Source organism: Gopherus evgoodei, unplaced genomic scaffold (assembly GCF_007399415.2).
Source record: "Gopherus evgoodei ecotype Sinaloan lineage unplaced genomic scaffold, rGopEvg1_v1.p scaffold_33_arrow_ctg1, whole genome shotgun sequence".
In the NCBI taxonomy this organism is placed as follows: Eukaryota; Metazoa; Chordata; order Testudines; family Testudinidae; genus Gopherus; species Gopherus evgoodei.
In genome coordinates this window covers 733,737-759,053 of record NW_022060005.1, presented here as the reverse complement: position 1 = coordinate 759,053, position 25,317 = coordinate 733,737, and the positions used below count along the sequence as shown (strand labels likewise).

At 45.5% G+C, this 25,317-nt stretch overlaps 1 pseudogene; it reads right to left on the bottom strand.

The window, feature by feature from the left end:
• Positions 1-23,240, bottom strand: LOC115641074 (annotated as a pseudogene).
• Positions 23,241-25,317: the final 2,077 nt, after the last annotated feature.

The window sequence follows — 25,317 nt, the reverse complement described above, 5'->3', positions numbered from 1 at the left end:
CAACTAAAACAATGACCTTACATTCTCTAAATTCATGTGAAATCCATAAATTTACTGACTGCTTTTCTTAGAGCCTTTTTAACCTCTTTGTTTCTCAGGCTGTAGATGAGTGGATTGACCAGAGAAGTCAGGACTGTGTAGAAGACAGAGAACACTTTGTTCATGTCTCTCAGTATCTTAGTTTTGGGTAGGAGATAAACAGTGATCAGAGTCCCATAAAAAGTTGTAACCACAATGAGTTGGGAGGAGCAGGTGGAAATGGCCTTTTGCCTCTCAGTGGTGGAAGGGATTCTCAGGAGGGAGCTGATGATACAAACATAGGATGTTACAGTTAGTAGAAATGGTGGCAGTGAACATACAGCTGACAGAACAAAACTCAAAAATTCTATTAGGCGAGTGTCACTGCAGGAGAGTTTTACCATTGGGGTGAAATCACAAAAGAAATGATCAATCTTACCAGGCCCACAGAAAGGCAGTTGTGACATCAAAGATGTTGTCATGGTAATAGCCAAAAAGCCAATTATCCAAGACCCAGACAGCAGCAGGACACAGAATCTGCCATTCATAAGGGCTCCATAGTGCAGTGGTTTGCATATTGCTAAATACCGATCATAAGACATCACGGATAAAAGAAAACACTATGTAGTAACTAGGACTCCAAAAATATAAAATTGTACAATACAGCCTCTGAATGAGATGGTTCTGTCCCCCGTCAGGAGACTGACCAGCATCCTGGGCAGGATAGTTGAGGTGTAGCAAGTTTCCAGGCAGGACAAGTTCCCCAGAAAGAAGTACATGGGGGTGTGAAGGTGCTGATCAGTTACAACAAGTATAATGATGAGTATGTTTCCTACCATGGTCACAGTGTAGATCACTGAAAACAGAAGGAAGAGAAGAACTTGCAGTTCAGGGAGATTCCCAAAGCCTAGGAGAATGAATTCTATATCTGTTTTATTGCTTCAGTCTGCATTGACCATGGGTAGTATCTACAGAAAATCCAACATACCTGGAAGAGAACATGAAAAATATATTTAAAGATTAATGTATTGTCAGTAAATAATGCCATAACGTTGGGGAGGGGGTTTGTTTGTTTGTTTTTGTTTTTTTAACGGCTTCTCCTAATGGTTACTAGCTGAATGGTTGGGTGGGGAATGCAACCCAAGGTGTAGATTGACAGACAACTCATTTTCTGTAATAGATTATTGCTCTTCTCGAACAGCAGCTTAAAGAAACTGTTATTCTATGTGCACACTGAACTTACAACACAAAATATCAGGCTAGATATACATATGCTGTAGCAATACAGGTTATATCAGTGTTAAGAACTGCATGGAAAGTGCTGGGAGCCAGTTGCAATGCACAACTGCAATCTTTTATTTTATTTTTGTGTTTGCTTTTAAAAAATCAGTCAACTTCATGGATCTGCAGAATTCAAGGGTGCTTTGTTCCCACACCATGCAGCACTGGTCTGCAGAACACAAGCCACAAGCAGCAAACCATGATTTAAAAGGACCGAGGATTTATGTGGACAACTGGAACTTCCAGAGTTATGCTATTGAGAATTCAAACACAAACTAAAGATAGAATAAAGAGGTTTGGAAGGGAAATAAATCCCCCTGCCTTAGAATATAAGCCAATTAAATGGGTGGGTTGAGAGAAAGCTGCTCTGTGCACCTACCTCTTAAGCAGCTTGTGCATGTAACTGTTGGAGATAGGCCACTACACTGGGTGGATCGATGATCTGATCTGATACAGCCATTCCTATGATTCCAAAATAAACAATTCAGGCTGAGATCTCCAAACATGCCTAGAGGAGTGGGGTGCCCAGTAAAGAGTCTATGAAAATCACAGCCTATACAGCTAAAAAAATTGTTAGCAGCTATCTATCACTAATATAGATAGATATCATTCATCTGACAAAGTGGGTACTCACGCACGAAAGCTTGTGCTCCAATACTTCTGTTAGTCTATAAGGTGCCACAGGACTCTTTGCCTCCTTTTATCTATCACTAAGTTTCTCAACAACACAGTGAGGCAGATCGCCTCCTGAAAGGTAAAATACAGCAGTGAGCAGAGAGGATGGACATTATCAGCAGCCCACTCTTGTCCATCTGCATTTCTGGTTTAACTGAAAAGAGTAATAAAGGTTTTTTTCACTTTTGAAATGGGTCTATTTCAAGCTGGAATTGTTTGATATGACCCCTTTGTTCAACATTTCTGGGGCTGAGATGCAGGTTCTACAATCCATCTTCTAATACCACCTCTCCATGTGTATGATTTCCTTCAATAAGAAGATTATAGTCTGGATGCCCTAGTTCTACTGTTCTGTTTGGTGTACGTTCTGCCTTGTATAAAAGCAACTGTCTCTGTTGTCTCATTATTTATCCTTCATGCAAGAAGGTGAAATCTCCCAGGATATTTCTGCAGATGGAGTTTTAAATCAATTTATAGGAAAACTAGGATATTGTTAAGAGTGTCAAACTCTTAACCTCAAAGGGGATGAGTTGGAGGGTGTAGAACTAACCTCAAACAAAAACTCTTCTCCATTTTTTTTATTTACCACATATATTAAATGCCCCAAAACTGTGTTATAGCCGAGTTAAGGTTGCCCAGAGGTGCCTCGTACCCTTCCAGAATGGGAAAAGTCATTAAACTGAAACCTCTCAATACCAAGAAATGAAGAGTTAAGGTACACACTATTGCCACAACACAACTTTAATTCTGAATCCTGGAGCTAGCAATAACCATAGCGTATGAGTCAGTAATGGGGGTACCTGCAAAGGTTAAACTACCAACTGAAATGGTGGATTTTCTAGCTCTTGAGCGAGGAGCTGTGAATAAAAGGCATCTCTCCTTCCCTACCCATACCACCCAGCCAGGACAGGAGCAGGGGAGAGGAGGGGAAAGGTGTGGTGGCTTCACGCCAGATAAGTGAATGTGGAGCTGACAGTGTCACAGCTCAACAGTCACCTCCCTCCCATAGATCCCCTGGGGAGGCAGATTAGCACTGTATATTGCTAACACTGTTGCAAGCATCCCAGGGCATTTTGGGGAGGGTCAAAAGTGTGAGTGTGGAATGGATGGTTCCTTGCAGGGTTCAAGAAGCCAAGATGGGGAAGGAGGAAGAGAGCAGAGAATGGGTTAACTCCACGCTCCTGCTAGGCCTGAAGATAAGATGCTGACTCCAGCCAGCTCAAAGCCACAGCACACATCTGACTCTTGGCTACCTGCCAGGAAAGAGGGGGGGATGGATCCCTCACCCCCCTGACCAACCATAAGAAAGAAGGATTCAGCTGAACAGACCTGTGGAGGCAGCCCAAAATGAATGAGACAGCGAAGGCCAACACATGGGAAAACAAAGCCCTGCTGGTGTGTTTTGGAAAAGTTGAGGAGACCATAGAAAATTGGTTTGGACTGGTACAAAGAGCACCAGGAACAGAGGTCATGGAACAAAACACCCCCAAAGGAACCCTGGACTTAAAACCCTCTTAAAAGAAGGAGCAATTTAGAGATCAACAGGGGATCTCGGATGACCTGGGCCTAGGACAGAACTTCCATCCACCCCTCCCCCTCTTCTTCTGGGCCAGCCTCAGGTAGAGTATGAAAGTGAGTTAGAGCTTGGGGCACTAACACTTTTGTCCTTCCTCTGAGTGCTGTGGGGAGCACCCATCGCTTTCCACTGTTATTTTATTATTTTATTAATAAAGCTTTAAAATTTAGTCCTTGGTGTGCTCCTTCATCTCCTCCCTGAAAGATCCTGTGGCCTCAGCCTGATTACCTGATGCCCCAGGAAGACTGGTAACAGAAATCTACCACAAAGGTCCCCACCTCCTTAGATCCCATCCCCCTTCCAACCACACCCATGTCCCCCTTCCAGTGTTTCTCCCGTCCCCCTGGCCCTACACATCCTCGTTTGGACACTTCCTCAACTCTCAATCCTCTCCATCCCCATTTATCAGTGATCCATAGAGTTTAAGGCCAAAAGGGAGCATTAGGTCCCCTTGTCTGACTCCTGTGTAGCACAGGCCATTACGTTTCATCCGGTTACCCATGTTTTGAACCCAATCACTTGTGTCTGGCAAAAGCATCTTCCAGAACAGCAGCTAGGCTGGGTCTGAAGAAATCAAGAGATAGGGAATCCCCCACTGCCCTTGGAATTTTGTTCTAATGGTTACTTACCCCCACTGTTAAAACATGAGGGCCTTATTTCTAATTTGAATTTGTCTGTCTTCAGCTTTCAGTTATTGATTCTTGTTCTGCCTTTCTCTGCTGTCTTTACTGATACTGCATAGTGTTATTTTTTTAATCATTGGCCATTGGCCATTATCTTTGAAAATTCATGGACATTGGAGGAGGTCCTGGATGTTTGGAAAAAGGCATATATAGTGCCTATCTTTAAAAAAGGGAAGAAGGAGAACCCAGGGAACTGCAGACTTGTCAGCCTCACTTCAGTCCTTGGCAAAATCATGGAGCCAGGTCCTCAAGGAATCCATTTTGAAGCACTTGGAAGAGAGGAAGGTGATCAGGAACAGTCAACATGAATACACCAAGGGCAAGTCATGCCTGACCAACCTGATTGCCTTCTATGATGAGATAACTGGCTCTGTGGATATGGGGAAAGTGGTGGACGTCATATAACTAGACTTTAGCAAAGCTTTTGATAACAATCTCCCAAAGTATTCTTGCCATCAAGTTTAAAAAGTATGGATTGGCTAAGTGGACTATAAGGTGTATAGAAAGCTGGCTAGATTGTCTGGCTCAACAGGTAGTGATCAATGGCTCCATGTCTAGTTGGCAGCTAGTATCAAGCAGAGTGCCCCAGGGGTCAGTCCTGGGGTCGGTTTTGTTCAACATCTTTATCAATTTTCTGAATGATAGGATGAATTGCATGCTCAAAAATTTAGAAGATGACACTAAGTTGGAGGGAGAGATAGGTATGCTGGAGGGTAGGGATAGGGTTCAGAGTGACCTAGACAAATTGGAGGATTGGGCCGTAAGAAATCAGATGAGGTTCAACAAGGACAAGTGCAGAGTCCTGCACTTAGGAAGGAAGAATCCTATGCACCATTACAGGCTAGGGATCAACTGGCTAAGCAGCAGTTCTGCAGAAATGAACCTGGGTTTTACAGTGGACAAGAAGCTGGATATGAGTCAGCAGTGTGACCTTGTTGCCAAGAAGGCCAATGGCATATTGGGCTACATTAGTAGGAGCATTGCCAGCAGATTGAGGGAAGTGATTATTCCCCTCTATTCGGCACTGACGAGGCCACACCTGGAGTATTATGTCCAGTTTTAGTCCCCCCACTACAGAAGGGATGTGGACAAATTGGAGACAGTCCAGCGGAAGGTAACAAAAATGATTAAGGGGCTGGGGCACATGACTTATGAGGATAGGCTGAGGGAACTGGGTTCTTTAGTCTGCAGAAGAGACAAGTGAGGGGGGATTTGATAGCAGCCTTCAACTACCTGAAGGGGGGTTCAAAAGAGGATAGAGCTTGGCTGTTCTCAGTAGTGGCACATGACAAAACAAGAAGCAATGGTCTCAAGTTGCAGTGGGGGAGGTCTAGGTTGGCTATTAAGAAAAATCATTTCATTAGGAGGGTGTTGAAGCACTGGAATGGGTTATCTAGGTGGGTGGTGGAATATCCATCCTTAGAGTCTTTTAAGGCTTGGCTTGACAAAGCTTTGGCTGGGATGATTTAGTTGGTATTGGTCCTACTTTGAGCAGGGGATTGTATTAGATGACCTCCTGAGGTCTCTTCCATCCCTAGTATTCTACGATCTGAATGGTATTAAATCAAACACCTTGCACAAGTCTAAGTAGATCACATCTATGCAGTTACCTTTACCAACCAAAACTTGTAATCTCATCAAAGAATGAAATCAGATTAGTTTGGCAAGATCTGTTTTCCATAAAACCAGGTTGACTGGCATTAATTATATTCCTATCCTTTCATCCTTTATCATTTGAACCCCGTACAACTTTTCCAGTATTTTTCCTGGGATTCAAGTATCAGAGGGATAGCCGTGTTAGTCTGGATCTGTAAAAGATGTCCTATAGTTATTCAAGCACTCTGCTTACCTTTTTTGAATATTGGCACAACATTATCTCCCTCATTCTCCTCCCTCCCCTTGTCTGGCTTTCTCTAGACAGACTTTTTATGAACTTGTATTGTCCAGAAGGAGAGAGAGGGACAGTCCAAGACACACGTTTCTGGGGACAAGTTTCGGACTGGGAGCTTGCTGGTGTTCCCCTGTGTGTAGTTCATGGGTGGCTGGCTACAACAGTCATGCAATGTAGCTGGGAGTGATTTACATGCTGGGGGCTGCGTGTGAGCAGGCCAGGAGTGGTTGTTGTCACAGCGAAACAATGTAAAAGGCACCCCAGGTTGGAGAATTGAGGGGACACAGCTGTTCATCTGTTCAAACAGTACCCTGGGGAATGTCACAGCATCCTGGAGCTGAGACTTAATTAACAAGATACTCTCATGTCTAATAAAGTATTGCTCACCAGTTCTTTACAGCCAGGCTGGCTATCACCCCTACTCCTTATGACAAAGACATAGCCAACTTGCCTCCTTGCTGAAGGATAAAATCTTGTCCCTTCTCCTCTTTTTTTTTTTATGCAGTTACAGACTGTTGTCTCTGCCCCCAAAAGGTCCCCTCTTCAGAGACTTTTTTGGGGTTCTTTTTTCTTTGTAAATCATCAGGCCTGTACCTGACCCAGACAGTAAACTTAGGCTTTCTCCCCAGATGTTCATTGTTCTGTGTGCTGATTGAGTTAGCCCTGAGCCTTGCCTTGACTCAGGTGACAAACTGTCCTTTAACAGTTTTGGAACCTAATATTTCATATATATCTTAAACTGTTGCCTGTACAAACATTTTCCAATAATTATGATGATCAGTGAGCTACTTGCTCCTGGTAGAGACCTCACATGCCACACTCTGGTGAACTATTATGCGTGTAAGTGGCTTAGAGGATCCCTGTAAAAGTCTATGGACCCCCTGAGCCCTCTGCCAGTTCACACCACGAGGTCTCTGGGTCACAACATCTTCTTCAATGTAACCCAAAAGGGGCAGTGGGTGCTGTGCACTAGCTGAGATAAATCCTGAGTGACTGAGATAAGTTTGGGGCTGATCCAGGCTGTAGTGTGAGCCCCAGTTGTGTGAAAAAAAAATCCTTAGAAGAACAACTTGATTTTGCAAATGCTGTTGCTTGGGAAGGATTTGTGAGGGTTGAAACTCAGGAATCTCTCATTCAGATTTGGAACACTAATGTTATGTAACTGCCCCATGAGGCAGGGAAAATTTATATGCACTTGGAATGATCCACCTTTCAAAAGAAAGTGAAGCTCAACCCTAATCATAGCTAGACTTGGCAGAATTAATTTTTTTAAAACATAATTTGATGGATAATATTGATGTTTATTTTTAAGCATTATTTTCTATTTTTTATTTTCACAGTGGTGCAAAATTATGGGCTGTCAGAAAATGGGGGCAGTCAGATGATAATTGTTTAATGGCAGCAGACATTTAGATTTACAAAGTTAAATTTCATAACCATTAAAACACAAATTGTCAACTCACATATCAATGTATACAAAGTAAATATCCTTAAATCAAACTCCAGTAACTTCTCAAGCAACATTTTTCTTACTTTGCCTATCTGCACATTTTGGTTATTATCTGTGGAAATATTTTTTTCTCGGTTTGTGCATGTATGGGGAAATTGATGCTTATCAACATTGACTGATAAAAAATCTAATCCTTCCAAGCCTAATTATAGCAGAGCTAGCAGTCTGCATTTTCTGCTACCACAGTGACACTAACGGGACGACAATGAATTGCTGATACAGAATCTGATGGAGTTCTTGGGAAATAAGATGTATCTGTCAGGTGCTGTCACAGACCAGGCTGTGTTCACCCACAATCATGCTCACCTTGGACTTGACATTACAGGATGCTGAATGCCCTCAATTCCCATTGGCTTCACTGAGAGCTGTGGGTGCTCAGCATTTCACAGGAAATGCCCAGCACACTGTAGGAATGGACACCATGTGCTTTCCCTGTTGTATAATTGACAGATCAGATTTCAGAGCTATGAAGTTTGGAAATTTGAAAAACAAGGGTACCCTCGGCAGTAAGGGATCAAATCAGCCATTCACACAAGTGTGGCAAGAAACTCCATTGTACAGACAAGGAAACTGAGGTCCAGTGAGGTGAAGTCAGCTTCCTTGGATCCCAGTGACAAAACAGGGAATAGAAGCCAGGTCTCTCTGTGCCATTATCACAGTACCAGCCTTTCTTCAATACTGTCTCACCTCAGTGCTCAAGTTCTTACAGAGCTATTGGGCCCTGGGCCTCCTCCCCTTTTACCTTGGCTTATTGAAGGAGATGGATAAAAAGAAATATTGAGCATCTGGTGCAATCCATGGTAAAGGGGCCCAATATAAAACACAATGTGTGCTCATGTAATTACAGGCAGTATCGTAATGGAAGCACAAGATGGCATCTCTCTGCCTTGGTGCCTCATTGATGAGCTGTTTTAAAGCAATCCACAACAGCAGTGATAAATATCAGACTAATCAAACCACAAAGACCACGATCCCTAAGCTCAAACAGCACAAATATCAGCCCCAATATCGAACGTGAGCTATAGAGGCCACTGACCTCACCTAAAAAGCCAGCTGGCCAGTGAGAGAGGTGACTCAGACACATTACAGCAAACCAGCTTGTTCCCATTTTGCATGCACTGAACAAACTATGATAAGAAAGTTTGAATCCTTTTGACAGCAGGGAATTTAGTGACAACTTTTCCCAGGGCCTCTTTGACCTCTCTGCTCCTCAGGCTGTATATGAGAGGGTTGACCATGGGAGTCATGACTGTGTAGAAGACGGAGAACACTTTGTTCAGGTCTCTCAGTGTATCAGTTTTTGGTAGCATGTAGTCAATCATTATGGTCCCATAGAAAATTGACACCGCGATGAGGTGAAAGGAGCAGGTGGAAAAGGCTTTTCTCTTCCCAGAGGTGGAAGGGATTCTCAGGATGGTGGTGATGATACAGACGTATGTTGCGAGGGTTAATAGATATGGTGGGAGAGTGCATATAGCAGCTAGTATGGTAGTGATAAGCTCCATCATATGTGTGTCACTGCAGGAGAGTTTTATTACTGGCATGAAGTCACAGAAGAAATGGTCAATTACATTGGGGCCGCAGAAAGTTAATTGTTGCATTAAAAATATTGTTATGTCTATAGCCAGAGAACAACTAATCCAAGTGCCAGCTGTTAGCTGCAGGCAGGACCTGCCATTCATAAGGACTGCATAGTGCAGTGGTTTGCATATTGCTAAATACCGATCATAAGACATCACTGCCAGGAGATAGCACTCTGCAGCTGCCAGGAAACCAAAGAAATAATATTGTGTGAGGCAGCCACTAACAGAAATGGTTCTGTCCCCAGTCAGGAAACTGGCCAGCATCCTGGGCAGGATGGTGGAGGTGTAGCAGGTCTCCAAGCAGGACAAGTTCCCCAGGAAGAAGTACATGAGGGTGTGAAGTTGCTGATCAGTCACAACTAGCACAACAATGAGGATGTTCCCAGCCACTGTCACAATGCAGATGGCAAGAAATATCAAGAAGAGAAGAATTTTCAGCTCAGGGAGATTCCCAAATCCTAGCATGATGAAATCTGTGAGAACTGTTTGATTTCCCTGCTCTGGGTTCGCCATGAGGTGCAACTATGGGAAAGAAAACACAATTTACAATAGAATCTGAAGATGATACACTTTTATCAAGCAGCAGCATCAATTTAGTTCCATAAATATTCCATAAGGCCCCTCATCCTGTTGATTCAGTGAAGAACCAAGACTCTGGCAGCATCTGTTTTCTAGTACCACAACTTTTACTTGGATCTTTGAGTTTCCATCATCACCCTAATTGTTTCAGTGACCCAGGCAAAACATCCAGGGTCATCCGATAGGAAACTGCATCGGCATGGTTGGATGGATAAGATGACATTTGCTTCCCTTTCCTGAATGATCTATTTTTAGTGACACTGAATATGAAAGATTTGTTTACCTTAAGACTGGCATAGAAGATGTTGGAACCTGTGATGTGACCTCTTCACTCAGTGTTTCAGAGAGTAGGATCCTGGTTCTGCCATCTGTCTCCGATCTACACCCCTTTGATGTATTTTAGTTGTCTCAAGGTATGTCTACTCTGCACATTATTGGCAGCAGCGTGTAAGGAATGTGTAGCTACACACTGCAGTGAAAAGCAGTAACGAGACCTGCATGCTCCTGGCTGGACACCCTAGTTGTGCTGAGACCCTTGGTTTGCTTTGCCTTGTATCTCTCATCAGAAAATGAACTCCTCTCCTAAGCCATTATTTATCCTGCAAACACAGCAGGTAAATTCTCCCTTGAGATGTCTGCTAATGAGCATTTTAAATTACTGGGAGGGAAAAGTTATTCGCATGTTTTGGTTATTTGTTGCGGGTAGATAGTATGTTAATAGAATTATACTTCTTCTGGCCACAGAGGGGATGGAACAGAGAGGGAAAAGCTTCAGAACTAAAAATACTTTGTTGTTTTTGAAGCCCTAGACATGGACCAGGGCCCCATTGTGCTAGGTGCTGTACAAACACAGAACAAAAAGATGGTTCCTACACTAGGCCTCTCTCACTCTGGCCTGTTAAAGCTTTGTATGAAATAGTTAAAAATTCATCGGGCACAAAGAGAGAGACAGACTTACACTTGCTCTATAATGGGGCACTCATGTAGGAATTGAGGCTGCCGAAGCTCCAGTCCTCTAACTGCAGTGAATATTTAGTTATTTCATACTCCTCCGTGTCCTCGAGCTGTCCTGTGCCCTAGCGCCTGAGTGCTCTGCAAAGGCCGAGTGTGAGTATGTGGGTTACAGCAGATTGGGTCATTGTTCAAGAAGTGCAGAGTTATGGTTGTGTTGACAAGCACTTTTACTCTGTACATCCTGATTAGGATGAAGAAGGTCCAGGGTCCCAGAAGATGGTGGAGGTGGGAGCCGATGTTGGTGAAACTTGGACGTTCCCCTTCTCTTGTCTTTTAGTCAGCCAGCATAGTGATGGCCAACTTTCCTCCCAAAGTCTCTTTTTTGAGAACCCCAAAAGGGAGTGGTGGGTGGAATAGCCCATCCCCTCACTATCTTGTCCATCAATTAGCTCTAATTTGTGATACTCCAGTTTTGGTTCATTGACTTCCTGTCTCACGCTGTTCTCATTTACCAGGCATGTCCATAAAACTGTCCTTAAGTTATACCAGGGGACCTTCTTGTTTGGACTAATTCAGACTTTTGCCTCTTCTGTGCACCTTTTCCCATCAATGTTTGTTGTTCTAGGTTACTGTGATTCTCTGTGAACTTTTACTCACTTCTCGCAGTTGAGATCACAATGAGGATAAGTTCGTAAGGCCCAATGATCACAGACCCTTTGTGAATCCAGCAATGGTGAGATTTCTGAAAGCACTGAAGTGCCCAGCGCCATTTGAAATCAGTGAGTTTTAGGAGCCTTGATGCTTTAGAAAAACCCAGTAGGCACCTATATACCTTTAATGATCTGTCCCTCAGTACCCTTGAAATAACTTAAAAACCCACCTGCATCACTAAAGTGCAGTTCAGTATAACTCACCACCAGCGAACCTGAAAGTTCCAATAACTCTTCTCTTCCATTTCTTTTAGATACAAATCCTTTGTGTCAATTCACTGAATACAATATCCTGGAAATAATGGGCATAATGAATGGATCTACCCCACACGCCACATCAACAAATCACACACACCTTTAGCTGCAGTGACCTCAGTGGGAATCCTCTGGCGTTTAAAGGTAAGCGTGTGCTTAAATGCTTTGCTGCATTGGGGCTGGAGTGGTCAGTGCTAGGCAGGGTTCAATCTGCTCACATTGATTGTGAGGATTCCCCACCACGGCTAGGTCACTGGCACCAGCACTTTGGACCAAACTGTGCCGGTTGTAGGTCCAGAACGGAGCTTGATGGGCGGATCTGGGACAAGTGCTCTGTGAGGGAGACACAAGTACTTACGGCAGAACTGATGCCTAAAATCATTGTGGTCATGTCCTCCCATGACACTCATGGCATACACACGGAGAAGTGTGTATGCCACTCAGGAACGGCATTTTCACTAGGTGACCCAACACAGTTATCTAGGGCGGCAGGATTTGCGGAGCGGCATTTTGCTGCCCTCAGTGGAAATTCGGCAGTGGGGGGTCCTTCCACTCCGGGTCTTCGGCGGAAATTCGGCGGTGAGTCTGTCACTCACTCCGGGACCCACCATCGAAGTGCCCCAAAGACACGGAGCATAAGGACCCCTCCCGCCGCCGAATGCTCAGAGGAGGAGTGCTTCCACCTAGGGTGGCAAAAACCCTGGCACCGCTTCTGATGCCACTACATACACACTTCTGTCCTTCTCTATCACAGGGTTTCCTTATTCCACAATAGGGCTCACTACATACAGAGACCCAGACTCATAATTATCTCACACCAAAAGTAGCAAAGTTTGAAAATCCCTGTGGTTAGCTTCCATGGCAGAAATGGTATTATTGCCAGGGCTGGCTTTAGGCTGATTCATTCAATTCCCCCAAATCGGGCCCTGCACCTAAGAGGGCCCCCGCACCCATCCAGAGCGCTGCAAGCCCCGCAGCCCCACTCCCCTGACTGGAGCTCCGGCCAGAGTGCAGCAGCCCCGCCACCCCAGCTGGAGCGCGGCAAGACCTGGATCTTCACACACTTTGGCTTAAACATTTAAATCTGAATTTATTGACTCCTAACCACTTAATATTTTTTTTTACTGAATTCACAGGTTGAATATTTATTACTGTCCATTTGTCATTCCCTGTGATCCGCTGCCATCTAGAGATCAATAGAAAGGAAACATAAAACTTTGGCCTTATTTAACCTTGGCTTCCGCATAGTGCCCATTATATACCATGACCACACCTTTACCGGACTTCACCCTCTGTTACCCCTAGTGCCCTTTCCCATCCCTCCCCCTCAGCTGCTCCCAATGCAGGGTTCAGCACTGGCATCCCACTGGACATTCTTGCATGTGCAGCCAGAGCTGAAGCTGGTACCATGGTTTCCTCACTTCTATTTTTAGTTAGCTAGCTAGGGTACAGCTACAGCAGCTATGTTTACAGGAGCTGCCATTCACCCCTCCCTAGCTGACAGTAGATGCCCCCCAAGTGTCTATCTCTGAATTATTCACTCTGGCCTCTTTTTCCATCAGTCGGTTACTTTTGATTTGGCCAATCAGCGTAGATTATCAGCATTCCATTGAAATGCAAAAGACAGTTTGCTTGGATCATCCACGTTCTTTTCAAAGCCATGAATGTGCTGATGTATTTTCACATGGACTCACTTACGCTAGGTCTCCACACAGATTTTGCACCAGTATAACTATTCTGGTTAGTGGTGTGACACTGTTATAGAAATCATTATTCCAATGCAAGCTCCCGTACGGATACAGTTAACCAATATAGAAGTCCCTTATACCGCTATAGCTTATTCCCCTTCCTGTATGGGAATGAACTATACTGATATGAGCATCTTTACATCACTATAATTGCATCCAGCCAGAGTAGATGAATGGCTGCCTCACGGCGCCCCCTGGAGGCCTCAGGGCAGCCCAGAACACAGCTCCTCATCTCAGTTTCTCTTCTTCATCCCCCAAAATAAACTCCATCTGTTTTTTTTTCCATTCCAGTCACAATCTTCCCCATTACGTTTCATTTAATAACTTTAAGTTCAAAATTAAACCAGAAGTCTTCCGTCCAGCTTCATACACCCAAACTCCCCATCTGATCTGAGTCCTTCCTGCCTAAGCAGGCTACTCTCAGCTCTTCTGAGCTGGAACAATTCACCAGTACCAGGGTTTTCCACCTCTCGCTCTCTGAAATTTCACTTCAGCCTTCTGAGTTGGCCTCTTTCTCTAGCTCCCTTCTGCCCTTCATTGGACATTGATTCCCCTCAGCTGGGCTCATTTTCAAATAAGGGCTGACTTGGCCCCAGGCTCTCCAGCCCAGGGCATGCAGCCCTGTCACAGGCTGGGATAGGGTGGTACAGTTAAAGTGATGCAACTCCTATGTGTACACAAACCTTGACATATTAACTCCTCACAGTGTATTTGAAGGAGATAGGTAATGGGACATATGAAAACAAAGATGACAGAAAGAGAAGACTTAGTTTAGTTCTTTTATTTCATGATGCTTTTGGTAACAGATACACGGTGTCAAGGTTCCTTCCCCACTCTGAACTTTAGGGTACAGATGTGGGGATCTGAATGGACACTTCTACGCTTAATTACTAGCTTAGATCTGGTATCACTGCCAGCATCCATAATTTTCAGTGTCTGGATCACTCCCTTTCCCCTCAAAACTTTCCCCTCCCTGAGTAGCCTTGAGAGACTCCTTCATCAATTCCCTGGTGAGTCCAGATCCAATCCCTTGGATCTTAAAACAAGGAAAAATTAACCATCCCTCTCCTTTCTCCCACCAATCCCTGGTGAGTCCAGATCCAATCCCCTTGGATCTAAAAACAAGGAAAAATCAATCAGGTATTAAGAAAAAGGCTTTTAATTAAAGAAAAGAAAGGTAAAAGAAAACCCTCTGGGAGAGATTAGTATACCTGCTACTCTCACAGACAACAGATTCAAAACACAGAGGATGTTCCCCTGGCCACAAATTTAGTTACACACACAAAAAAAATACCCAAATACCCAATTTGATTGTACCTCTAATTGCATAAGACAGGTTACAAAGAAATAAACATAAACCTATTTATTCCTTTCTAAAACTTACCACTCTGATAAGAGGCTGGTTCCTTAATCTTTTTCACTCTGGCTGAAACTGAAACTCTCAACAAAGGAAAACTTCCCTCTTTCCTTTTGAAACATCTTGTTCCCCCTTTGGTTCCTCTGGTCAGGTGTTAGCTAGGCTAGGTGAACTTTTTAACCCTTTACAGGTAAAAGGGACATTAACCCTTAACCATCTGTTTATGACACACGGTTATTGGAGTCACTGAGGAAATGGTAAAACATAAGAAGGAAGTGGTGGAAAACATCGCCTGGGAGCTGAAGGAATTCTCAGAACATTGGTTTGGCTATAAATATATAGGCTGAGTTTTTTCCCATAAGAGGCTGATGTTAGGTGCCCAAATTCTATGGACAGCGAATGGGAGTTGGACACCTCACATCTTTAGGTGCTTATGTCAATTACAACTGGACACGGTGGAGTGGACAGTGCACTGGACTAGGACTCTGGATAGTTGATTTATTTTCCTTTCCCTGCCACTAGCCCACTGAGTGACTCTGGGCAGGTAAAGTCACATCTTTCTGCCTTCGTTTCCCAGTTATAACGTGAGGATAAGAATGTGGAACAGGGCTAGAGTCACAAAGCTTCCACTTTAGGCCTCTGAATCGCAGAGTCTGGCCCCCTGGGATTTGCAAAAACCCTACACAGCTGCCGGCAAACCCTGTAGGCAGCTAAGTGTTTGCAGTAAAAGGGGTGTAGGCACCTATTTCTCTGCCTCTGGACATGCCCCCTGCAGCCCTACACCAGGCACCCGGTCTCCAAAGCCCCAGAGTGATGTATGGACCCAGGGAAGATAGGAGTTCCCCTGCCTGACTCATCTGCTGGGCCTGATCTGGCAAGCAAGGTGCCCAGAAGCTTTTGAAAATCCCACTGGGCACCCAAGTATCTTGAAAAACTGGCCTTAAGTCATTGTTGAAAATGGGCAAATAAGGGGCCTGGACTGGTGTCCTGTGTTCTGTGGCACAGGTTAGAGGGTTTCCTTTTGCTTTTCTCTTCCTTTGGAAAGAAGCCTGGGGATGAAAGACACTAAGTCTTGGTCTGCACTATAAGTTTAGGTCAAATTTAGCTGCGTTAAATAGAATTAGCCCTGCACCCATCCACACAATGAAGCCATTTACTTCGACATAAAGGGCTCTTAAAATTGATTTCTGTATTCCTCACCGATGAGGGGAGTAGTGCTGAAATGGACATTGCCGGTTCAAATTAGGGTTAGTGTGGATGCAATTTGACGGTATTGGCCTCCCAGAGCTATCCCACAGTGCACCATTGTGACTGCTCTGGACAGCAATCTGAACTTGGATGCACTGGCCAGGTAGACAGGAAAAGTCCCGTGAAGTTTTGAATTTCATTTCCTGTTTGCTCAGTGTGGAGAGCTGATCATCATGGGTAACCATGCAGTCTGAGAATCGAAAAAGATATTTTTATTTTTATTTCTTGATTTTCATTTTATATTATTTCATTTAATATTTGTATTGTATTTTGTTTGATACAGTAATTATATTAGTACAATTATTTAAATTTTCTAATTTTATATTTTATATGATCACAAAGAGAAGATTTTTTTTTGCAAAAATGTTCCATCAGAATTTTTTTTTCAGGTCTACATTTTATTATTTTCTTCTTTAACATTGGTTAAAAAACATTAATTCTTTTTCTCCCATTTTGTTTGTGGCTGTCTAATCTGCCATTACTAATCCTTATTAACTGCTGAGTGAGGACCTGATCCTGCCCAGTGCTAATTTTACAAATTGGAACAATTCTGTTCAGTCTGAGCCTTCTCTTGCTGAAGTCAAAGATAAAATTTCCACTGACTTCAATAAGGTGACCAAGTGTGAAAAATCGGGATGAGGCTGGGGGGTACAGGAGCCTATGTTGGCCAAATAGGGCCTGTTTTCCCCTGGAGCTTACCTAATTACACCAAGGAGGCACGGAGAACAAGAAGACGGGTACCACACCTTTATTTTCGTTTAGCTGAGCGGGTGGTTTTTTCCGACTAATGCCAGAGAAGAACACACCTTACGTGGGCGACCTGAGCCCCTTTTATAATCAGCAACAAACAACTTAGTTTACGTCACTTTACTGACCTATAGATAACAGGTTACACAGAATACATGGATTATTTTGGGGAGGGGGATACAGGACACATCTGTTGCGGATACATTTATCATTTTGAAGGGAAGATAAGGTACATGTCTTGACCCCTGGCATCAAATATTTTTTTGAGGATACATGAGAAAGCAGCTGCATACACTTTTGTGCCAAGCGGGCCAATTAGTAAATAGCTAACATGGTTAAATGTAACTTTAAATACATGCCCCGTCCTTGATTCCCTGGTCCCGTCCATTATTTAAATCCCTAGGCTCATCCTCTAGCTAGGCCCATCCTTTAGCTATAAGCAGAAAGAGCAAGAGCAAGACGCAGGCCTTTTGATTCTTAGCAGGCCTTTTGATTCTTAGGCCTTTTCTATCAAGTTTCCCCCCTTAAAAACATTTTAAGAGCTTATGGGCTTTGCACCTCAGTTCCTTCAGGCTTATACAATATCATCATTTGCTGATATGTAATTTGACCAGCCAGCTTGCGGACCGCTGTAATTAAACACGGGGTGAAGCAAGCCATTGTTAGTAGGATGGTAATAAAGAGTATAAAAAGAAGGAAACCTTTTCGCAACCATCCCCACTGTGGTAGCCAGGAGGTAAACCAATCTGTGTCCCAACCGCCCCAGGTCTGTACTGGGACATGGGCTATTTTTCTCATTTCCTTGGTTAACTGCTTTACTGCTTGGCCATTATTATCTATTTGTAAGCAGCAGTTAGACTCATTTAGTTTTGCACAAAGTCCCCCTTCCTCTGCTAGCAAATAGTCAAGAGCTATGTGGTGCTGGAGAATTGCGTGTTTCATTTGAGTTGATTGATCGGCCAAAAGATTTAGTGCTGCAGCTGTTTGATTAGTTATTATTTTCAAGATGGCCTGCAGCCTAATAATTTGATTGAGATTGTAAATTGGTTTCCAGGCCCCGGTTACAAGCTCACTGGGATTTCAGGTGGCTGGTCCATAATGTTTGATAATTTTTTCAGGGGGCCATTTTTGAGCTCCCCAATTTTGGGAACTTCCGGCTGTTAAAGTGGAGTCTAGAGACTGCTTTTCCCTAACTAAATCATCATAAACTTTAATTCCCAATTTATTTTCTTGGGCTTGAGGCAATAGAAAGAATAGGGGTCTAATATATTCTATGTAACATACTCCTGACCAGTTTGGAGGCAATCTGCGATAAGCATAGGATCCACAGATCCAATAATGGCCTTTTAGGGCCCAGATTCCATTAGCAAAGGGGCCATTCCAGGTTTCAGGAGAATTGGCGGGGCCTGGCTCTTCATAATATAAAGCATTGCCTGACTTTATGGGTCCCCCCAAGAAGTTGTCGACATTTGGGTTACAGTAGTTACATTTCCACGCTCCAGCCCCTGCCTTCCATACACAGTTACAACCAAATTTTGGATACTAGCCCAAAATTGTCGAAAATGGGTAACTCGGGTTTCATTAAGATGTTGCCATGCCCACTGATACCACCGTACCACATGGTGTTTGTCGGTGGTATTGTCTCGCTGGCAGCTTAGGAAGAGGACATCAAAGTACCCATCTAGTCCTACTGCTTTACAGCCATCGCCCCTGTGATTTTAGTAGGAACATTTTACCCAGCTATTGTTAGTTAGCTTTACATGGGTAAGGTTCCACCGTCCTTGGTACTTAAAACAATAATACAGGCGACAGTGGGGATCCCAGCAATCAAAACCCAGAGATAAGGTTCACTCACACTTGCTTTCTCCCATATATTTTCCCTCACGTCTTGTTCGATTAAGGCAAAAGACACCTACTCCAGCAGAATAGAGTCGCCAAGGGCCATTGTTTTTAGTCCACCTTCCCGTTCCCTTATGTACTATGCTTAAGCTACTTAGCCACCACTTAGGCTGTACCGGCTGAGCTACCCAGGGCCATTCATTTAATTCTCCCGGACCGCCACATACCCAGCAATTAGTAAGGTTAAAAGAATTTGCTATTATTTCCCCTAGTTGCAAAAACTTATTTTCCCAACCATATGAATAGCTGAACATACAGACCAGAAATATAATGGATAGTTTCATTGCTTCTGTCTTTTAAACAGTCCTTTTAGTCCTTTCAATTCTTGGTATTCCCAGGTAGAATTTTCGCCTGTGTCACTCCGGGCTTCCGGAGCCGGAGGGGACAGAGGGCTGATGTCCTCTTCAGTTAGGCTGTCCTCTGGATCAGAGCTCAGGAACCGCTTTACTCGGGAATAATGCGTCCACTTGTTGCTTCCGAGGATCTTAACAGCGGCCTGGCTGATGAGCGATACAGTATGCGGACCGTCCCACCGCGGTGTGAGTGGATTACGCTTCCACTTTTTAACAAGGACCTGATCACCGATCTGGAAGGAATGCACCGGTTGTTTCAAGGGAAGGGTCTGGAAAGGTGCTGCGTATCGATGTAACTGTAACAAAACAGATTGCAGCGCAGAAACCTGTTTCCATAAAGAGTCATTCCCCACTTCCCAGTTTATATTCTCTCGGTACCCTGGGATGAGTACTCGGGGAGGGAACCCAAAGACCAGCTCGAAGGGTGAAAGTTTCAGACCCTTACGTGGGGCCCTCCGAATGCGAGTAAGGGCGAGTGGCAGGGCGTCAGGCCACTTTAACCCGGATTCTATACATAGTTTTGTGAGAGTGTCCTTAAGAGTCCTATTCATTCTTTCCACCTGGCCCGAGCTCTGTGGTCTCCAGGGCGTATGCAATTTCCATTGGATCCCAAGGGCTTGTGACACCTGCTGAACCACCTGGGAGATAAAATGACTTCCCCGGTCCGATTCAATCACCTCCGGGAGGTGAAAGCGGGGAAGTATTTCATGTAGCAAGGCTTTGGTAACAGCTCGTGCCTGACAATGTCGTGTAGGGTAACACTCCACCCATCCAGTAAATTGATCAACAAAGACAAGCAGGTACTTATAACCCCTACAAGGGGGGACTTCAGCAAAGTCCACTTGCCATCTTTGAAAAGGATAGGCAGCCCAAGGCCGACCTCCCATTGGGGCAGGCGGACCGCACCCCTTTTGGTTCGTTCGCTGACAAACGGAACAGTTATTTACAATTCTTTGGGCTTCCATATGTGCACCTAATCCCCGTATGGATCGGGTGATTAAATCGACCATAGCACCTGATCCCAAATGTCCCTCCTTATGTAGGGATCGGAGAATCTCCTGAAGTACTGGTCTAGGCACAAAAATCTCCCCCCCCCGGCAACTTCCAGCACCCAGTGGGAGTTGGCTGGGCCCCTGCAGCTTGGGCATGGGACGCTTCCTCTGCTGTATAGTGGGGAGCAGGGGTTTTGGCTTCTGTATCTTGGACCCAGAGAAGCCATATAGCTCCTTCTTGTGCGGCTTCTTTTGCGGCTTGAGCAGCCAATCGATTATATTTTCGCTGTTTAGTCTCGGGGGCCCTCCCATGTGCACGCACGTGTATTGCTGCAACCCGGAGGGGAAGCATCAGGGCCTCAAGTAGTGACTTAATAAGGGCCCCATGGGCTATTCTTTGGCCTGAGGCCGTAATGAAACCCCTTTCTTTCCATAGGGTTCCGTGGGCATGCACCACCATGTATGCATAACGACTGTCAGTATACACATTAATAGTCTTTCCAGTTCCCATTCGGAGAGCCTCAATAAGAGCCACCAGTTCCGCCGCCTGGGCAGATAGGTTGGGGCTCAGCTTAAATTTGTACACTTCTCCTTCTTTAACTATGATAGCTGCTCCTGTAAATCGCTTCCCTTCTTCTACATAACTGGATCCATCTACATACATTTCAATATCGGGGTTGGGCCAGGGTAAATCTGAAAGATCAGGGCGGGGTTTAGTTTCTTGTTGTAAAACTTCAACACAGTCATGGGTGGGGCTAGCCCCATAAGGGACTTGGGGATCTGGCAGTAAGGTAGCTGGATTGAGGGAACTAACTGTTTTAAAGGTTAGGTTCGGGGCCAACAAAAGTCCCACCTCATATCTAGTATGCCTGCTGGGGTTTAAATGCTTTTCCCCGGCTCCTGTTCCCAGTACCTGGGGTATTTCATGGGGTACCACAACCTCAGTATCCCCACCCAAGGTCAGTTTCTCAGCTTCTTGTACAAGGAGAGCGGTTGCAGCCACGGCCCGTAAACAGGCCGGCCAGCCCTTGGCGACTGGGTCCAACACCTTAGAGTAATAACCCACAGGTCGCCAGGCTGGTCCCGATCTCTGGCACAGAACCCTGGATGCCACCCCCCTCCTTTCGTGGACGTATAGAGTGAACGGCTTCCGGGGATCTGGGAGAGCCAAGGCGGGAGGCTGAACCAGGGCTTTTTTAAGCTCTTGAAATGCTTTTTCTTTTTTCTTGGTCCATTCCCAGTTTAGCAGACCCTCCTTAGTGAGGGACTCGTATAGTGGTTTAGCCTTCCCTCCGCAGTCGGGGATCCAAAGTCGGCAAAAACCGGTCAGCCCCAAGAAAGCCCTTAGTTCTCTGGGATTTCGGGGTTGAGGGCTTTCGAGTATTGCCTGGATCCTATCTTTGCCTAAGCTACGATGTTCCTGACGAAGATGATATCCGAGAAAAGTAACCTGTTGTTTGACCAGTTGGGCTTTTCCCCTAGAAACCTTGTACCCCTGGGCTCCAAGAAAGTTGAGGAGTTCTATCGTATGTTCCTTACAAGCTGTCTCTGTTTCAGTACTTAAGAGTAAATCATCACAGTACTGAACTATATTACACGAGGGATGTCCAGCTAGGAACGGGGCCAGGTCTCTTTTTAGCTGGCTGCCGAAAATCTCGGGGGCACAAGTCAGTCCCTGGGGAACAACAGTCCAGAGGTACTGAGCCTTATAGTGGGTATCTGGATCTTCCCATTCAAAGGCAAACAGTTTCTGAGATTCTTGATCAAGGGGTATGGAAAAGAAAGCGTCTTTTAAATCTATCACGGAGAACCACCCGTGACTTTTGGGGACCTGGCTTAAGATAGTATGGGGGTTTGGGACAACGGGATAGGGGACTTCTATTAATTTATTAACTTGCCTCAGGTCTTGGACTAATCGATATTGCCCATTAGGCTTAGGCACTCCCATTATTGGAGTGTTATATGGGGATGTGCCCTCCCTTAACCAACCGCACTGCAAGAACTTTTGAATCAGAGGTTTGAGTCCGGTCCGAGTGGTTAATTTAAGGGGGTATTGTCGAATTCGGACTGGGCGACTTCCCTCCTTAAGGGAGATGTGCACTGGTACAGCGTTTCGAGCCCGAGCAAAACCTCCCTCCTCAGCCCAGACCTCAAGGTTAACCCCCGACAGCTGGTTTCCCTCACTCTCTGGCTGTGCCGGAGAAGGATTTTTAACATTTAAAAGGGCCATTTGATAGTTAGAAATTTGTTGTTTAGGGAGCCTAACTTCCATGGTCCCATTATTATTGAACGAGATTTCTGCCTGCAGTTTAGTAAGCAGATCTCGTCCTAGCAGCGCAATGGGACAGGAGGGGCTACAAACGAATTGGTGGGATATATGACAGTCTCCTACTTTTACTAGGAGGGGAAGAGATTTTTCCAATTTTATATTTTGTCCTTCTATCCCTTGGACTACAGCACACCCTTGAGCCCTCCCCCCGGGAGCCTCTGCAAGGGGAAGCAAACTAAGGGTGGCCCCTGTATCAATCAGGGCTTCAATTGGGCGGCCCCCTACCTCAATTATTACCATGGGATCCAGGCCAGCTGGCTGTGCCGCCAGGAGGGGCCGCTGGGTCCCTTGGCCTCCCTATACAAACGACTCTTCGTGCGCCTCGTTATAAAAAACGGGCGCAGGTGGGACCCTATTCCTGCTTCCCTCCCTCCTGCTATGTCGCTGGGGGCATTCATTTTTCCAATGCCCCTCTTCCTTACAGATAGCACACTGATTCCGTCCCAAATGGGAGCCTTTTCCCTTTGCCTGTAATCCTGTCCGTCCCTTCGTGTTGTCCCCCCCTTTCCCACTCTCCCCCTTCAGGGCCATTGCCAGTAGGCGGGCCCCCTTCTTCCATTCCTCATCGTCTCTGCGGTCATAGACTTTTAGCGCAATCTCTAAGAGCTCCTCGATGTTTTTACCCGATGCCCCGTCTAATTTTTGCAGCTTTTTTCGAATGTCCTCATAGGACTGTCCAATGAAGAGGGGGATGAGCACTCGCTTTCCATTAGCATCCTCTGGGTCGAGGTCTGTATATCTTTTACAGGTGTTACACAGGCGCTCGTAGAAAGCAGCTGGGTTCTCATTCTTTTCCTGTCGAATATTATACAGCTTGGCCCAGTTTGGGGTCTTTCTAATACAGCGTTTCATTCCTTGTACTATAGCTAAGGCATATTTGTGATGGAGATCTCGACCCGCTGGCACTGTATGTGACCAATCGGGCGCAGCCTCAGGGAGTAGTGCGGGTATGTTAGCTGCGTCCTCTCCCCCCGCAACTAATCCCTCTTTGGCCTTTGAAAGGACCAAGCGCCTTTCCTCTGCAGTTAGTAAGGTATTGAGAGCGACTTTCATGTCGCCCCAAGTAGGATTATGGGCTGAGACCAGGGTCTCGAAAACAGCTGTTAGCGGGACGGGGTCTTCCGAGAATGAGGGGTTCTGGTGCTTCCAATTATATAGGTCACTTGTGGTGAAGGGAACATATATCATAGTGAGCTCACCATTAGGGCCCACAGTTTCCCTTAAGGGCAGTTCACGCGCTGGGGCTGCTTCGGTTACAGTCTTGTGTACCTCGGGGCTCTTGGCAAGAGCAAATTTTGTGTCTCCTGGGGTACCTACTAATTTCCATCCCTCCCCATCAACCTTAGTCCAACTCCTCATACTCCTCAGACGGTTGGCTATCGGGGAGCCCCTGGAATCTGTAGACGGGGTACCGATTTTCTGACCGCTACTGTCCTCCCCGCTACTGTCTCCTGTATCGTTTTCTGAGGTCGCTGGAGTGAGGGGGGGCGGACTACTTTCTGGGGTTGTCGATACAGGGGGAGGGGGTTGTGCCGGAGAGGCCGGGAGGCCAGGATACACTGGAGGAGGGGGCATAGGATCAGGGGCAGTAGGAATCACAGCTGGTGGACAGGGCTTTTTCACGGGGGGACGATCCTGGCGCTGACCGGGGGGACGAGCCATTAAGGCCCTAATGGCTTGGGCTCTACACTCTCGTAACCAAGGGGGGGGGGTTAGCTGTAAGGTCCTGCCAGATATCTATATAGGGGTACTGGTCCCAATGTCCATCCCCAGTTACAATGTTATGCACAGCTTGCACAGTTTTTAACTTCAGCGTTCCCCCAGCGGGCCACTCCACCCCGAATGTTGGCCATTCTATGGTACAGAATTTTATCAAATCATCCTTGCATAAGGGCATTCCATAATCAGCCTGACGTCTAAACGCCTTCCAATTATTCAACATACATTCTAAGGGCGTCCCAGCATAACTGCTTTGGCCGGACCCCATTTTGCTTGTGTGTAATTAAACCTGGTCATGGGTTCGACCGACCCCCCTTGCGATTGAGATATCCTGGTCACGGGGTTTCCCCTCGCAGGAGTCTCAGGGCGGCTAGAGTCGGTTTAAGTCCTAGACCTGGTTATCACAGTTGTGGCTTCCAATATAACATTAATATGAAGAAAAGCAATACTCCCCCCAGAAACAGAAACAAGCCCTGGGGCTGTTCTATGTCCCAGTAATTATCCAATACAGCCCACGGGCTTGTGAAATTAGTGGTATTATTCATTAACTATTGCCTGGCTTATTTAGCATAACCTTTAAACACCCACAATATCCTTCCACACTAGGATCACCTATGAGGTCCAACCACACTGCGGGGGCGTTATATCCTTTAAACCCAAGAGGTAAAACGCACTTACCACCCGGAGTGGCCGCGTCCGGCTGTTGGACCTTCCCCTTTCTTCTGGCACCGTCTCGCCTCTGTGTCGTCTAGGAGTTCTCTTTAGAGAGGACGCAGCCGTCCCGACCGATTGGGATGACCCGAGGCTCGAGCAAACCAGTGGCTCGAGGTGGCCACTCCTCGGAATCGCCCTCGGTCGCCGGTCAGCGCCCTCTACAGGGAGAGAAGTCCCGGCGGAGTCGCCAATTGTTGGCCAAATAGGGCCCGTTTCCCCCTGGAGCTTACCTAATTACACCAAGGAGGCACGGAGAACAAGAAGATGGGTACCACACCTTTATTTTCGTTTAGCTGAGCGGGTGTTTCTTTCCGACTAATGCCAGAGAAGAACACACCTTACATGGGCGACCTGAGCCCCTTTTATAATCAGCAACAAACAACTTAGTTTACGTCACTTTACTGACCTATAGATAACAGGTTACACAGAATACATGGATTATTTTGGGGAGGGGGATACAGGACACATCTGTTGCGGATACATTTATCATTTTGAA